This window comes from Sturnus vulgaris, chromosome 8, assembly GCF_052056855.1.
Source record: "Sturnus vulgaris isolate bStuVul1 chromosome 8, bStuVul1.hap1, whole genome shotgun sequence".
Classification (NCBI taxonomy): Eukaryota; Metazoa; Chordata; class Aves; order Passeriformes; family Sturnidae; genus Sturnus; species Sturnus vulgaris.
In genome coordinates, this window is record NC_142250.1 from 24,229,199 (window position 1) to 24,238,912 (window position 9,714).

Genomic DNA, 9,714 nt, shown 5'->3' on the forward strand with positions numbered 1-9,714 from the left:
CCCGCCGCCCCGGGACTGCAGCGGGGAGCCGGCACGGCACGGCACCGCACTGCACGGCGCGGCGGCGGCACACGTGGGCCGGGGGGCGGGCGGCCGCCGCGCCACGTGCGACCGGGAGCCGGCCTGCGGCGCCCCGGCGGGAGGGGCCGGCGGAGCGGGGCCGCCAACCGGGGCGCTACGCGGGGCACCGAGGAGTTCGCTCACCCGCCCCGTGCGGGAGCATCCCCGCGGCGGGCGGCACCGCGCGCTCTGTCCGCACCTGGTGAGATGCTGGCGGATCTACACCGGAGCACATTGGCGGGGATACCGGGCAGCCCCAACCCCGGCAGCCAGAGTGGGCTGCGGGCCCGAACAGCGAGCTCTGCCCCCAGGTACCCGCGGCCGCGCTGGCTGCCGATGTCAGCCCAGGGACACTGCCTGCGGGCTGCGCCTCCCCTGCACTGTGCGGTTTGCTGAGGGGCTTCTGCCAGCAGTCTCTGGAGCTGGAATTCGCATTCAGCCTCCCTCTGTTATCTGTCCAGGCCCCACTCTTCAGCTTTTCAGTTCAAATTATTTCCCTTCTTTCCGTGGGAGTGGTTTGATTGTTTGTTTGTTTGTTTGGGCTTTTCTTTTTAATGGAGGCTTTTTAAAGTCGTTAGATTTGCAGTCTTTCTAGGAAACAAATGCACGACACTGTAACTACATTTATTCTCATGTCTAGACCTGATGGGGAATGTTGCTAGGGTTTATCAGCTTCAGAAGTATGTGCTCAAGAATGCACTTAGGGACTCTCTAAACTTTTGTGTCCTCTCTGGACCAACATTCACGACAAACTTGAAACGAGGCTGGGGAGCTGGAAAGCACTTGCTTACAACTGCAACAGGCTCAGGAAGCTAGAAAATGTCATGGAGGTAAAGGAACTGCCTGAAAAATTCTGATTATTCACTCGTTATTGTTCCTATGAAAATAGGTCACTTTCTGTGTCAGTGTGTCAGCAGGCAGACAGGCATGAAAGCTACCAGGGGGATCTGTGCTCCTTTCTGTGTTACGAGACACTCTTCTCTCTCTCTGGGAGAGGCAGCTATTTTTTTTTTTTTTCCAAATGTGATAAATTCACTGGGTGTTCACGGGGCTGTGTGCTGCTTCACAAGCTCTTGCTGATCTTCCTCTTTCTCTCTCCCCTTTAGTACCGCTGGGGAAATATTACCTGATGCTCTACCTGGGCATGATTGATGAAGGAGCCAGCTGATAAGCTACTTGTGCAGACCTTGCCCCAGGTTATGCTACCTGAGGGACAGATCTCACAAGCTGCCCTAAAACAGTACCCAGAACGACTCGGGACCAGCACAGCCTGCTTCTGCCTTCCTATCTGCAAGGTGAGGGGGATGAGCACATGGCTGCTCCTTCCTTATTAGGACCTTGTGGGAACTACTGTCTGACATCACCCCATATTTTAGCAAGGGAAGGCTGTCATCAGCCCTGAATTTCTCGCAGGCTTCTTGGTGTGAGACTATTGTAAAGACGGTTTGATTTTCTGCATCGCTGCCATAGCTTTTTGTATTTCTATTTGGGAGCTGTGTACCCATGCCAGTAGTTACTCATGGTTTTTAACTTGCAAGTTAGATCCCTGAAAGGTTTTCTAGTGATAAGTTTCTCAGCATAAGAACTGAAGACTGTCAATTACAGACGTGCTCTTTTTAGTTAATTAAGTATTTGGAAAATATTCTTGTCCACAGTACCCTTATCACTAGAAATCCCTGGACAGCGGTTTGGAAACCACTGGTCTAGCCTGGAAGACGTGGGAAAAAAACATGGCAGTGCTGGAGAAGGAACCACAAGGTGGCAATCTCTCGCCGCACTTCTACTGGCAAAATAAAGATCTGGCCAAAAAAACCCGCGGACAGTAACTGTGTAAAGCTGCAGAGGCAGTTAGTCACATCTTGTATCTTCCAGAGTCACAGCAACGTTCGTTTTAATGCTGGGTTTTCTCTTCTGAACGCTTTTCCCTTTAGTATGAGAATCTCAGTCTTCAGGAGCTGGCACTGTAGGCTACTCTTTGCTGGCTTTTCCATCCTTTGCCCTCAAATAGGCAGCAGATGTTGCTTGTTAGATTGCTAACTACCGGTGCTGCTTGCTGTGCCTGCAGGCAGAGCTACTGTGTGCCTGGAGAGAAAGTTTCCTCCTGCTCTGGAGGCACTGTCTCGCTCAGGGCATTGCTAACCTCATGTTATACTGATGTACAATATAATGGTTGCATCAGCACCCTGCTTCATGTGCTGACATGCCTCAATGGGAGCAAAATCACCTGGATGTTAGGACTAGGCAGTGACCTGCAGGTTGAGAGTGTATTTGGTCTTGAGGGGACTGCAAAGCCATGGTGACAGTGGCTCCATTCAGAAGAAGATGTGGCCAGAGGGTGTAAAAACTCAGAAGAGAAATAATGCTCAGTTTAAGGTAGAGCCTCTCTGGTCCTGCAGTATCAAACACCATCTGTTGCTATGAGCTCCACCTCGATCAGGACATAGTTGTGTTCTTGCCAGATGTTAGCTTACATGTGCTACATGTAAAAGTAAACTGGTGTGAAAGCTGTGGTCAGATGTGCTTTCAGTAGGATTTGCCCTGCATAAGTGACGACGTGCTAGCCAGCCTCTTGCTGAGAGGATGCACTCCAGAAGTTGCAGGTGTGTGGTTGGAGTGTGTTCAATGAGTCAAGATAGGAAATATCTTCCAAAGCTCCAAATAAGACAAAACAAACTCAGCTTTAGCACATGCTCAATTGATTGAGTCTTTGGCAAAGTATGACATGAATTTGCAGTGTTCTCACTGAGGCCTGTCCTGGCTGCATCCTGCCTGCTGAGTCCTTCAGCAAGCACAGCATAGCTGTCCTTCTCTTACGCTGAACTTCTTTTACCTGTTCTTCCCTAACTCTTCAATTAGGAATGACAACCCGATTCCCACTCACCAGCACTGCTCAGGTTCTGCTGTACACTGTATCTGCCACCACTGAGGTCCCTCTGCAGCTTGTAGCACAGCCTGCAATATCCACAAACCTGCCAGTGGTGACTTCTCTTGTCACCGCTGTCCTCTTCCAGCTCTGGCTGCTCAGGTCCAGACAGGACTGGAGGAATGGGAAGCATGGACATGGGGAGTTTCCTAAAGTCTCTTTACATCACCTGACTCCAAGGTCAGAATTCAGAGTCTGGGAGGCTGTGGGTTGCAATTCACTTCCTTCCTGGTTGATGGGAGCCCAGGGGCTCTGCTGTCCGCTGGTCCTCTAGAAAAGGGCCAGGAGCCACCAGGGACTCCTAGTGGGGATAGAAATGTTAGCAATCCAAATCATGATGGGAAACAGAAGGAGCAAAAAAAAAGAATACAGATTTTCTTTTTTTTCTCCTCAGAAAGCAGGAGGAAATTTAGCAAGGGCAAGGCTGGCTTCTCCTGGAACATATGTGCAATCTGATTGTCACTAATGCTCTATAGCCAGCTTAGAGAAGATATTTACCCTAAGTAAGTGAAATAAGCGCTGTGATGTGGGATATATGATAACTTCAGAAGCAGAAGGAATAAGACCCCAGGCAAGACAGCTTCAAACAGTGTCTTTTTTTTTTCTTTCCTTTTTCCATCTCTAAGTCTGTGGTGTTCAATTAACCCTCTTTCTCTATCCTGGCCATGATAGCTGCAGCTTTGCAAGGCTTTACCCAGCCTTCTGGATGATGATGTGTTAAGCACTTGGTTTGTGATAACCAGTTTTCTCCTGAAATGATACCAAAAGTCTGCTGTTTTGATTTAAACTGTTTTCCAAGCATTTTGGTTAATAACAAAAGACAGTCCACTCCAAGAGAATCTAGCTGGAGGAAGCCATGAAATTTAATTCATTTTTGCAACTTAAATATATAATCAGTGACATATGGTAATAGTAAATACAGGGGGAAATGTCGTTGTTTCAGTCAAATTTCTGCATTCAGTCAAAACCTAATAGTTGTAACATCAAACTGTATTTTCCATTGAACAGGAAATAAAGCATCATTTTTTTCAAAGAAAATAGACATGCAATTGCATGCCTATTACATTGCTTATATAGCTTTTATTTATAGCTTTCTCCATTGTTGCTATTCTAAAGGACTAACAGAAGGGAAACTGGAGAGTGAAGATACAAGGCAATACCCAGTTGCCCGTGGTAGAAAAGACAAAGATGTCTGTGCTATGAATGAATACACTCTCCCTATAGTTTTTTTCTGGGCAATAAGCTTTTGTGCCTGGGTTAGGCGCTCTGCACCTCGCCTCTCACTTCTGCTGACGTGCCAGCCCTTAAGCAATGCTGAGGATGAGTTCCTGTAAGGGCTCTGGAATTTATGCAGAAAGAACATTGTTTTTTCTGGATTTGAGAGCTTTTTCTGGGCAATGGAAGCAGGGTATTTGGTTTAAAGTCTATCTGGCATCAGCCCATTTCCTCCTCCCTCCATGAGTACAGGTCGCTGATGAACTGCTTGCCTTTCCCCCTCATTCAAGTGGTGCTCTCTTCTGAGCCTCCAAATTTTGTGGTTCCTTATGGGCATTTAACTCTATTTCTACTTCATCTATTTGTCTGGTTTTCAGGTATGACCCATAGTTTTCTCCTCTTGCTCTCTAGCCGTGAGTTTCATGTATTGCTTCTGATTTCTGTAATGCACACCAAGAGTTTGCAGCTTTGATGTAGCTGATTTGTCCTTTCTGTCTGTAGCAGTGCCATGCTCAGATGTCTGGATAGAGCTGGTGATAGACAGCTTATTTGCCCTATGCAAATAAATACAGAGGACAGGGGTTTACAATTTTATCATTACCTGAAATATTCCAATTCTTTTCCGTCTCTCTCACTCCAGCAGCATCTCTGATTTGAGAGCATTTTGGCTGCTGTTTCTTCCCCTGAGCTCCATCTCCTCGTTGATTTCTGCACACAGTTCCTTCCTTTTTTTCATAATTGACTCGTTTGCTCCTCCAGTCTTGCACTTCATCCATCTTCTTACTTCCCCTCTCTGATCTAATTCTCATGTCCGCTTCCTCCATTTTTGCTGCTGGAATGTAAAGCATTCCTCCAGAAAAATAGAAGGTCGCTGTCAACTTTTACCATCCCCCTCATATTCCCTCTTCCTTCACCTCTATCATCTCCCCCAGATGGTGGGACAAATACTCACTTGCATTCATTCTTTGGCTTTAAAATTGTCTTTCTTTTTCACATGATGATGTGAAACAGGGATAATTCTACACATTTCTCTGCTGTTCAGGGCTGGGCTCAATTTGAGGAAAAAAGGTTTCCGAGGCTATTGTGGTCTTCAGGGCACTGCAGAGCTCCAGTCTCACTGCTGTGTTCTCACTCTGTATCTCTTTGACTGTGACAAATTGCTGCTGCATTTGCTGCTTCTCAAGATACGAAAGACAGAAGTGAAATCAGACCTGGCCGCTGATGAGTACAGAGAAGTTAATGGAGCCAAAAAGCATTCTCTGTCCAAGGGCATTACTGTACACTGAAATGTTCTCAGTCATTATGTAGATTTTTTTCTGTTTGCTGAGGAGGCACTGGGCAAAGGGGATTTCTGTGTGCTGAGATGGCACCTGGTTTGAACCCCCAGAGCAATTCCTACAGCTTTATGGAAATCGTGTATATCAGTCTTTCAAGGACCTCAGAAGTCCTGCTGGGAGTTGAACACTTTGGGATTTCACAAGTTCTCTCCACGGACAAATCTGCAGAACCAGGGTACCCTGGGCTTGTAAGCATTTTTGAGACCATGCATCAGAAGTCAGATAAAGTAAAACAATAAGGCAGATTAAGGAAAACAATAAATGCTGTTTATTCCAACGGAGTACATGGTATCTAACTTCTCACAGAACTGGAAATTGAGTTACAAAAACTGAAAGAAAAAAATAAAATCCTTGATTGGCAGCTGTTTAAATCTCTGTTTCATCCCCCCAGTGGTGTGCCAGCTAGGGAGAGCCCACACTCAGAACCTTTATGGCACCAGTGCTTCTTTTTGTCCCTGTCCCAGCCACCTTTTTTTTTTTTTTTTAACAGGTTTCTTTATTATGCAGCTAGTGAGAACAGATTGACTCTCAAAGAAATGTTCTCTATTTTCCTATGGCTAGATTTGGAAATACCAGCTTGTGTTCCTTTCACACTGGCAAAAATGCAAAGACAACATTGCCAACTGTGCTTTTCCTGACCAGGCTGTTGGTTTTGATCGATGCCTTGACTTTTGCACGTATGGAGGGAGGAAGCTCTCTCAGTGGGCTTGCTTTCCTCCTGCTGTGGCTGAGCTCCCTAGCCAGCCAGTCCTTCCAGCTCAGACAGAGGTATTTGCTTTTTACAGAACTTCCCAGGTCACCTACATTAAAGAGCAATGTGTGGATACTGTATTAAATCAAGCAACTGTCCTGTGTCTGTTTGATCAGGTTAGACATGATACATAAACATACTAGAAAATGGTTTCAGCAGTGGAGTTCAGACTGTGCAACACCCACCTTGAGGCACTGGCAGTTTTAGGAGGTTGCATTCCAGACGTTAAAGCTCTTGTAGTGAAAATGATAGACACTGCATTGCAGAAAGAGCAAAAAGCTCAGTAAAAAGAATCTGTCATGCAGCTGTATGCTCTGATGATCACAGCTTTACCACATACACTGGTCTTGCTCTTCTAAGAAATTGTCATACCATGCTACAGGGGCCTGAAAAGAAAGTGTACTTTTGGGAAGTATGGATAACACTCTTAATTTTCACTTGCTGAATTTTCTCCTTGCTGGCTTCTTTTAGAGCATCCATAACTCAGATTTACTTGACAGCACTACAGAAACAGACATGGTTGATATCTTGGGAATCAAAGACATGATGATTTTTAAGGGCTGTCTAGCCTGTTTTATCCTTCCCAGCCTAATGGAGGTTTGTTTGGTACAGGACATCCTCTGATGATAATAACTTTCATCATTTATGAGCAAAGTTTATTTTTTAGTGAGCTAAAAATGTTCCTCCTAAGGAGATTTCCCCCATTTTCTTTTGGGCCAATTTGTATAGCCTGAGATCTGAGTTTAGATTTCCATGGTGCTTTTTCTTCTCTCTCTCCCACTCTTTTTTTTTTTCCCCATCTGAAGAGGTTTCCTCTGCTGAAAACCTTCAACAACTGCTCAGACCATTTACAAGAAGCACTTTCTCAGGCAGTAGCTCTACAAAAGAGAGGAAAAATCGAAGTGACTACCTATAATAATGAAGTTAAATGTAGTTTTAAGTGTTTGTGAACTGAACTGACTGAAAGGGTGCCAAATATTTTGCAAATATATACAAAAAGACAGGCCCCTGCTCTAATCAGCTTGTAAATTAAAAGGAAAGTACATTGGCAAGAGCAGAAGAGATGATATGACATGCTTTAAATAGTTTATAGGGAGCTGGAGAATTGTTGTTTATTTGGTGATGTTGGGAAAATATTTAATGTGCTTTGGTTAAGCTCTTTATAGAAATGCTTCTCCTCCCCCAGTTTTCTTTTCCAATGACTGAGTTGGAGATTAAAACCAGCAAGTTTAGAGTAGGTGGAAAACGGAGAAGCCTATTTCGAAACTGACAAAACCGCGAGTAAATCTTTATAGATACTTTTTATGTGAGTCAGGCTTTCTAAAGTAATTATCGTAATATAAGAAAGGATCATCGCTTCGCCGCCCCTGCGGACGGCGAGCCAGTGTCGCAGCTGGTGTAAATAGCTGCTATCTGGTGTGCTATGTGGCTGGGGAGGAGGTGGCCGTGGGCCCCCCTTTGCGGCTTCCCGGGCCATCCTCGAGCTGCGCCGGGCGGCAGCGGCGGCTCCCGGGACTCCCCGCACCTCCGCTGCTGCCCCAGCGCTCGCAGATAACCAGTTGTTAGCGTTTAAAGGTTTTCTGTAGCAAGCATACAATTTATTGAAAAAACAGACCAACAAACAAAAAAGCCCAAACCACTTTATTTTTAGATTTAACTTGCCGCTGCTGGAGTCAGACCAAAGTGGGGTGCAATTGCATTTCCGAGGACGCAGGGTTGGGACAAACTCCCGGTGTTGGTTTGGAAAGCTCAAATAGGTAAATGAATATTTCCTTTAACGTCGTGTTCCCAGAATTTGGAAGGTGACTCCGGCATCTGGGAGGTTTTTTGCCTCTTTCCCTGCTGTTTAATGTTGTTGGTGATATCTTCGCAGATAAATGACTTCAGTGCATCCGGAGTTTGCGTTCAAAGCAGAGACTAATTGTGGGGAACATTTCAGAATAAACACATTTCTTTCCGAAGTAATGTGTTTGTAAGGAAAAAATAGATAAAAAGGAGGTTAAAGTGGATAATTTGTTTAGTTCTTGTTTGTGTTTTTTCCCCCCCTTTTACTACAGAACACACTGGAATTTCGTTTGAAAATAGAACCATCCTTGGAGGGAGGCACGATACAAAATTTCGGCCTGCAATCGCAACAAACACACCTGAAGCCTTGCTCACTTTTTCTGAAAGCATAGAAAAAAATTATTAAAAAAGACTTATTTTCTCAGACTTATTAAAAAATAACGAGATAATTTTAAAACTCGTGTTACTCACTTGGAGATGACCCAAAAAACTGCGCAGCTTCTGAAGCGGAGGCTTTAGGTCCTGGGTCAGTTTTAAGTGCTATTGCAAACCTCGGGAGAAGTGTTTGCAGCCGAACACAAATTTCCAGGCTTAAATTGCCTTCTTCCTGTGCTGGGATGCCAGGGCTTTGCACAGCTGAAATTGCACAGCTCTTTTCCCCGGATCCTCTTACTTATTCCAGCGCTCAGAGCCCGCTGCCCCGGGCACCCTTTTGCTGCTCTGGGTCAGCCTGACTGCGCTGCTCTGGGCAGCTTTTTCCCAGGCGCAGCTTGAGCCCTGCTCCCGTCTCCGCTTTGACGGGAGGGTTTCATGACAAATCCTAGTTAGCGTATTCCCTGCTCACCTCTAGCAGAGCCAGAGATATGTTTCATCCATCCTTCCCCACGCGTTACCTCTGCGGCTCCGGACCGCCGCAGCCCCTGCCCAAGTGACCCGGGGCTGGCAGAGGCGGCTGCCCCTTTTGTCTTGAAACGTTTCAAGGGCAGAGAGACGGGGGGAGTGGATATTTCCACTTCAGACAGCACTGTCCGCGGGCTTCACCGGGGCCCAGGCCCGAATGCTTCCCCTCTATGCGGGGCTCCGCCGAGCGCACCGAGCTCCGGGACTGGCCGCCGGGTCACGGGGCCTCTCCCGCCGCCCCTCAGGCCCCGACCGGGGCGATCGGGGCCCGCAAGTAGCTCCGCACGGACACCGGGAGAAGCTGGAGGGGGTTCCCAAGGGCGGGGAGCCCTGCCGGGACAGCGGGCTGCCCGTGCGCTCGGAGTGCCCCGGATCCGGCTGCCCGGGCCGCTCCCGCCGGCTTCCCCAAGGGCGGCTGGCGGGTCCCCGGCGCTCGGCCCGCTCTTGCGGCGAGATTCGTGCCTCGATCCCGAAGCCGCGCTGCTGCCCGCAGCCCCGGCACGTCCCGTCAGCGGCGCTAAGGGTATCCGCAGGTGGGTGCCGGCTCCCCCACCGCGCCGGGCCCCTCACCAGCAGATGGTGCTGCGGCCGCCCCATCCCCGGGGCTGCGGGGCCCCGACGGACCGCACCTGGCCCGGCTCAGCCCTCCCGCCGGCAGCGGCACCGGGACCCCGCATTGCCTGGGCGACACGGGGACTGGGGGGGGGGGGCCGAGAAGCGGCTGCTGACGGAGAGGATGTCCG

The 9,714-nt window shown here is 47.9% G+C and overlaps 1 long non-coding RNA gene across 2 annotated transcripts; it reads left to right on the forward strand.

The window, feature by feature from the left end:
* The first annotated feature begins 195 nt into the window (after positions 1-195).
* On the forward strand, positions 196-8,528 carry LOC148223033 (uncharacterized). 2 transcript variants are annotated; one of them, XR_015805171.1, is made up of 2 exons: positions 196-1,355; positions 1,716-8,528. It is a non-coding gene; the product is annotated as an uncharacterized LOC148223033 (long non-coding RNA). The 2 variants fall into 2 exon arrangements; XR_015805172.1 differs by having other exon boundaries at positions 8,344-8,528.
* The last annotated feature ends 1,186 nt before the right edge of the window (positions 8,529-9,714 follow it).